Genomic DNA, 7,657 nt, shown 5'->3' with positions numbered 1-7,657 from the left:
TTCCACATGCTTCAAAATGACAAAGTTTAATGACACTACTTACCTCATTGTCAGGAATGAATCTTTGAAATATTTGATCACGACAATATTTGAATAAGTTAGGGTCATCACAATAAAAATTCTTCACTTCGTTCAAAAACTTTTCTTTGTCTTGTTTACTCCAATCAGCTGGTAACTTTTCTTTGTCTTGGGTACTCCAATCAGCTGGCAAATCTCCTAAAGCAAGAAAATTGATATTTTTATCATACCAAGGCATTGGACTAAGAGAAAGTAAGGATTCGTTAGGAAAGTAATCATCGATTGGTGTGATGCCAGATGTCGAATCTATTGTCATTGTTGACAAAAGATTCGCATCAACATTTTCTGTGCGTTTGTTATCCGTGATTTCTTACTCAGAATAAATCATTTGCAAATCTTCAGATTCATCCAACTCATTTTTACTTAAAGTAGATTCAAGTTGATCATAAACTAATTCGTCAATATGATCTACTTCTTGTAAATCATTATCATCTCTAGGTTGCTTGCAAATGTTGAAAATATTCATCTCCAATGTCATGTTTCCAAATGATAGCTTCATCAGTCCATTCCTACAATTAATCAATGCGTTAGAGGTTGCAAGAAATGGACGTCCTAAAATAACAGGAAATGAATTACATACTTCAACAGGTTCTGTGTCCAAGACAATAAAATCCACAGGATAAATGAATTTATCGACTTGTACTAACACATCTTCAATTATTCCTCTAGGCACTTTTACAGATCTATCGGCAAGTAAAAGAGATATAAAAATTGGTTTTAACTCACCTAGATTGAGACTTTGAAAAACTGAATATGGAAGTAAATTCACACTAGCACCAAGATCAAGTAAGGCTCTTTCAATTTTATGCTCTCCAATAAAGCAAGAAATTGTAGGACAACCAGGGTGTTTATATTTCAAAGCATTATTGTTCTGAAGAATAGCACTTACTTGTTCGGCTAGAAAGGCTTTCTTTTTCACATTCAGTTTCCTCTTCACAGTGCATAGATCTTTCAAAAATTTAGCATAGGAAGGAACCTGTTTAATAGCATCCATCAAAGGTATATTGATCCTTACCTGTTTGAAAATTTCAAAAATTTCAGAGTTGTGATTGACTTTCCTTTGTTTGGTCATGGCTTGAGGAAATGGAAGTGCTAGCGGTGAATCAGCCGTTTCTTTGCAATTTTCAGATTCAACCCCTTCCTTACCCTCAGAGATTGACTCATCATCTTTCTCATAAGGTTCAAGAGAGGGTTTTTCAATAACCTTACCACTGCGCAGAGTAGTGACTGATTTGACTTGATCCATGTGTTGGCTTCCGGAACTACTTGCATTTGCATTGTATTGCCCCTTGGGATTTTGTTGTGGTTGAGATGGAAACTTACCTTTCTCTTGGAAACTGAGAGCAGATGTTAATTTTGCAAGAGTATCTTTAAAATCTGTCATGTTTTGAGCAAGTTGAGTATTGATTGTCTCTTGCTTTTCAATGAATACATGCAATGTTTCCTCAAGATTTCTTCTAGAAGGTGGAGCATAAGGAGGTGCATATCCATGAGAATTTTGGAAATTATGGTGTGCTTGAAATGGTGGTTGTGAAGTTTGTGCATTATTGTTCTCACTCTTCCAACTAAAATTTGGGTGATTTCTCCAACCAGGGTTGTATGTTTGGGAGTATGGGTTGTGGTTGGCCCTTTGAAAACTATTTAAAGCATGAGCTTGTTCATAAAGACATTCCTTAAAAGAAGGCAAGGTTGGACAATTGTTGGTTGAGTGTTCATTTGTTTTACAGATTTGACACACAATGTTTTCAACAGATTTTAATTGACCACTCTTTTTCAATTCTAGTACATACACATGCTTTTTCAAAAAGTAATTAAGTAAATAAATAAAGAGAGAGAGAGTATGTGTGTGAGACTCCAGCTGGCCTACATGTAGGTGGTATGATTGCCTTTCTACAGCTGGCCTACATATAGGTGTTATGATTGCCTTTCTAATTTCTCATCTATAAAACCCTCTCTTCCTTCCTTTCATTTCTACTCAACCCATACATTCAACAACTATAGAAGTGTATAGAAATGGCAAGTTCCTCAGGTCATCATATAAGAAATATTTGTGTTTTTGGTGGATCTAGTCCTGGAAAGGAAAAGGAGTTTTTAGAATCAGCAAATCATCTTGGTCAAGTGCTAGCTGAGAGAAAGATTCATTTAGTGTATGGGGGAGGCAGTCTTGGGTTAATGGGAGGTGTGTCAATAGCTGCATTTTTAGGAGATAGTCAAGTTTTGGGGGTCGTCCCCAAAGCTTTAGCACAAGAGGACATCATTGGAAAAACAATTGGAGAGGAACTTCAGGTTTCCACAATGTCAGCTCGAATGAATGCAATGTTTAACCATGTTGATGCCTTCATTGCTTTACCAGGTGGTCTAGGTACATTGGAAGAGATCTTTCATATTTCCTCTTGGGCTCAACTGCACATTCACCATAAACCCATAGGTTTGTTAAATGTTAATGGTTATTATGATAAATTGTTGTCTTTTCTTGATCATGCTGTGGAACAGGAATTTCTAACATCTTCTGCACGACAAATCATAATCTCTGCTGCTACTGCTGAACAATTGATTGACCAACTACAATCTTTCATTCCTGTGATTGATCCCTCCATGAGTCGTATAAATTGGTCATCTAAGAAAAGCCGTAAAAAGCTTAGATTGGATTTGAGCCTTCATTTGTGAATTTTTCTATCTTTTGGTTTTATTATTGTGTTTTGTTATTTCTTATTTTTGTTTCAGTGTGTTTCAAGTTTGTCGGTGTTCGTTATTTTAGGTGATATCTTCTATACTCTATCTTTCTACCTTTAAACATTGAGGATAATGTCTCGTTTTGGTTGGGGGGAGAGGGTAGTATTTGATAAAAAAAAAATTGTTTTTCATTTCATAAAACATGTGCATAATTGTTGTTACTATGATGGCAGAGTAAAGGAGCTCTTTTGTTAAAGTGACTCTTGAGACGCATCTTAGTAACCATTCTTAACAAGGTCTATTATAATACTTCTTGAAATATTCAGGTTTACAAACTCTCGCATTGTTAGCACTTAATTCTGCTCATATACTTATTTAACATGTATTCTTAAACCTTAATTTACACACACACACTTTAACATATGATTCTAGGTTGCATATTGGATTATTACATTATTTATGTTCTTTTGTTAAAGGTAACAACTAAGGGAAAGGGATTGTATATAATTAAAAAAAATAAAAAAAAACAAAAAAAAACAAAAAAAATGATAATAAAAATGTAGATAAGTTTGGTTTCGTAGCCTCCCTAACTTAAGCAATTAAGCCCGAAGGGGTGTTTTAACACCTAATACCCTAAAGTCAACTAACTTAGGAGCTATTGGCCCAACGCTTGTTACATGGGTTGAGGAGAAAAGTTTAAAGAAATCAAACATTGCATTATCTACATATCAATATCTACGACCCGAGTTATTAAGCTCGTAGGGGTGTCTTAACACCTAATGCCCTAAGACCACCTAGTCTGGGAGTCATTAGCTAAAAGCTCGTTACATGGGTTAAAGATGCATGGTGTTTTTAAATTATATGTATATATATTTAAAAAAAAAGATCAAAATAATAATCTCAACCCAAGGAAGTTAACCTTAAACATTAGAACAAAAATTTTGTTTTCTTCCAAGAAAAGCCCCATAATTATGTGTTGATACATTGAGCACAAAAGAAAGGTTTATTAATATCTTGTTAAGAGGTATTGAGCAGATATATAAATTTAATGAGAGTTTGTTTATCTGGATAGACTAATGGAAGTTAAATGATGAATACCTTGCTTTGTGAAATTTGCAAATTTGTTTTCTATTTTAACGCTTTGATTACTAGGGACTAGTAATAAGCTGGTTGGGGGGTGTGATTAGTACTTAAAAGTGCATTTTTATCATGGTTTTATATCATCATTTTGCACTTGAAGTATCAATAACTCCTTAACTAAAATATGTTTTATAATAATGTATCTAATAATATAAGATACCTATAATTTATGGTAAATGTCTATTTTTAATGCAGGCCTATCACATAAATGAAAGGATTGATTGATGACTTGAAGAACTTAAATTGCAAGGATAAAGAGATGGCCAAACTTAGAAAAGAGATGTCGGTGCAATCCAAACCGGAACACTGTTCGGTAATTGGGTCATATCTGGAGCTACAGATCTCAGATTTAGGTCCAATTTATATGGATGGAAAGGTAAGACATAGGCCTACAACTTTCATATGGAGCCCAAGATCTAAAAAGGCCATTATCAAGTCCAAATTGTAGCAACAACAAAGAAGCCCGAATCTGTCTTCCAGCCCGAGCACTATTCGGTATTTTGGCCATATCTGGAGTTCTAGAAGTCCAAATGAGCTGAAATTTTTACACAAGAAAGCTGAGACAATTGCCTACAACTTTCATGTTTACAACTGGCTCCAATTTTGACGTTATCAATGACGTTTTGGGCAGACAAGAGAAGATAAGGATTGTCACCAAGTCAAAAGTTGGTCACCCACTTATCAATTAGTCATCAAATCAATAGTTCCCATTTTTGGCCTATAAAAGGAGGCATTTGCCATGCATTTAGGCATCTTGATTTCCAGATCAAGATCATGCTCTTCCTTTCTCTCTTTGTATTTTTTATGCTTTGTTTTCATTAATATTAAGTTTATGCCTTTCATTTCCTTTCCTTTACTTAGTTAACTTTTATGTTCTTATTTTGTTTATCTATTTTGCTTTCTTTCATTATGTCTAGCTAAGTTAATTATGTCAAGGTGAAAAGGTTACACTAATGGTGTAAGAATAAGTATAATGTAAACTTAATATGGACTTTAATGTTTGATACTAACATGTTTTATATTTGCTATCTTGTTCACTCTTTAATACTTTGCTTGTTAAATGACTAATCTTGATTTATGTTATATAACACTTGGTACAACAAATGCTTGGCACTTTCATAGCCCATAATGTATGGTATAACCGACACCTGAGCTATGAAAGGAACTTGATTTGTTGTTAACATAAGTTATAATCATGAATGCTTGACGAGATTTACAAGTATTAGCATTAATTGAATAAGATGACTAATGTAATCATGTTAACAATATATAATCTGATTGGAACCTCCTTTGTGTGTGGTTTCCAATTCAATAATAAGAGTTTATACTATACTTGTTTGATATACCATTAGTGGAACCTCTAACCTTGACATTTGTTATTATCATTGTTGTAGATCTTAGATTTAGGTCTACTTTATATGGATAGAAAGGTAAGATATAGACCTATAACTTTCATGAGAACCCAATATTTAAAAAGGTCATTTTCAAGTCCAAATTATAGTAACAATAAAGAAGTCCAAATTTATCCTACATCCCGAATACTGTTCAGTGTTTGGCATATATCTAGAGTTCTAGAAGCCTAAATGACCTCCATTTCTTTTTCCTTGAAAGCTAAGATAATTTCCTATAACTTTTATTTCAAGTGGTTCTAATTCTGATGTTAATAATGACGTTTTAGGCAGACAAAAGAAGATAAGGATTGTCATCAAGTCAAGAGTTGGTCACCCACTCATCAATTAGTCATCAAATCAATAGTTCCTAATTTTAGCCTATAAAAAGAGGCATTTGCTATGCATCTAGGCATCTTGGTCTCCAAATCAAGATCATGCTCTTGCTTTCTCTCTATATAGTTTTTACTGCTTAAGTTTTATTTTCATTAATATCTTGTTTATGCCTTTCAATCCTTTCCTTTACTTAGTTAACTTTTATCTTATTTTGTTCATTTATTTTTCTTTCTTTTATTATGTTTAGTTAAGTTTATTATGTCAAGGTGAAAATATTATAATAATTGTGTAAGAATAAGTATAGTGTAAACTTAGCATGGACTTTAATTTTTGATGCTAACATATTTTATATTTGTTATCTTATTCACTCTTCAATACTTTGCTTATTAAATGACCAGTCTAGATTTATGTTATATAACACTTGGTATAATAAATGCTTGACACTTTCATAGCTCATACTGTACGGTATAACCAACACCCCAGCTATGAAATAAACTTGATTTGTTGTTAACATAAGTTAAAATCATGAATGCCTGATAAAATTTACAAGTATTAGCATTAATTGAATAAGATAACTAATGTAATCATGTTAACAATTTATAATTTGATTGGAACTTCCTTTGTCTGTGGTTTCCAATTAAATAATAAAAGTTTATACTATACTTGTTTGACATACCATTAGTGGATCCTTTAACCTTGACATTTATTATTATCATTGTTTAATCTTTACGTTAATCTTCCATCTCAAAGTTATCATCAACTTACTACTACTACTACTACTATTGTTGTTGTTATTGTTGTTGTATTATTATTATCTGTAATTTATACATTTAACCTCCTTGTGATTTAATCCTAGTCTTGCCAAGTTATTTATTACTTTGACACTCCTACACTTGGGATAAGACATCAATCTTTTGGTCGTGTCAAGTTTTTTGCGCCGTTGTTGGGGAGATGTTAGTGCAGTCCAAACCAAAACACTGTTCGGTAATTCGGTTATATCTAGAGCTGTAGATCTTGAATTTAGATCTACTTTATATGGATGGAAAAGTAAGACATAGACCTACAATTTTTATTGGGGCCTAAGATTTAAAAAGGTCATTTTCAAGTCTAAAATGTAGCAACAATGAAGAAGTCTGAATCTGCCTTACAGCCCGAGCATTGTTTAGTGTTTGGTCCATATCCGAAGTTCTAGAAGTCCAAATTACCTTAATTTGTTTTCCTAGAAAGATAAGATAATTTCCTACAACTTTTATATTTCAAGTGGTTCCAGTTCTGATGTTATTAATGATGTTTTTAGGTAGACAAGAAAAGATAAGGATTGTCACTAAGTTAAGAGTTGACCACTCACTCATCAATTAGTTATCAAATCAATAGTTCCCAATTTTAGCCTATAAAAGGAGGCATTTGCCATGCATTTAGGCATCTTGGTTTCCAGATCAAGATCATACTCTTGCTTTCTCTCTTTGTATTTTTTATATTGCTTATGTTTTGCTTTTATTAATATCAAGTTTATGCCTTTCATTTCCTTTCCTTTACTTAGTTAACTTTTATCTTATATATGTTCTTATTTTTTTATTTATTTTTCTTTCTTTCATTATGTTTAGCTAATTTTATTATATTAAGGTGAAAAGATTACACTAATGGTGTAAGAATAAGAAATCGTTTGGGAATGCGGTACAACCTGTGTTCCCAAAAAATTCAAATTTTTTTTTTGCTAAAATTTAATATAGTTTGTACATTTTGGATTATTTTGATGTATTGATGTTAAAAATAATTTTTAAAAAATAAAAAAAATCATTGGCATGCATTTCAGCATGAAAAGTTATATGAAAAGCTACTGCTACCACACTGTCAAACACACTCTCAGTATAGTGTTTAGCTAAGTTTATTATGTCAATGTGAAAAAGGTTACAATAATGGTGTAAGAATAAGTATAATGTAAACTTAATATGGACTTTAATGTTTGATCCTAACATGTTTTGTATTTGTTATCTTGTTCACTCTTTAATACTTTGCTTGTTAAATGACTAATCTTGATTTAT

Source organism: Populus euphratica, unplaced genomic scaffold (assembly GCF_000495115.2).
Source record: "Populus euphratica unplaced genomic scaffold, PopEup_1.0 scaffold311.1, whole genome shotgun sequence".
Classification (NCBI taxonomy): Eukaryota; Viridiplantae; Streptophyta; class Magnoliopsida; order Malpighiales; family Salicaceae; genus Populus; species Populus euphratica.
The sequence above is the reverse complement of the archived record's forward strand: the minus strand, read 5'-3'. Positions refer to the sequence as shown.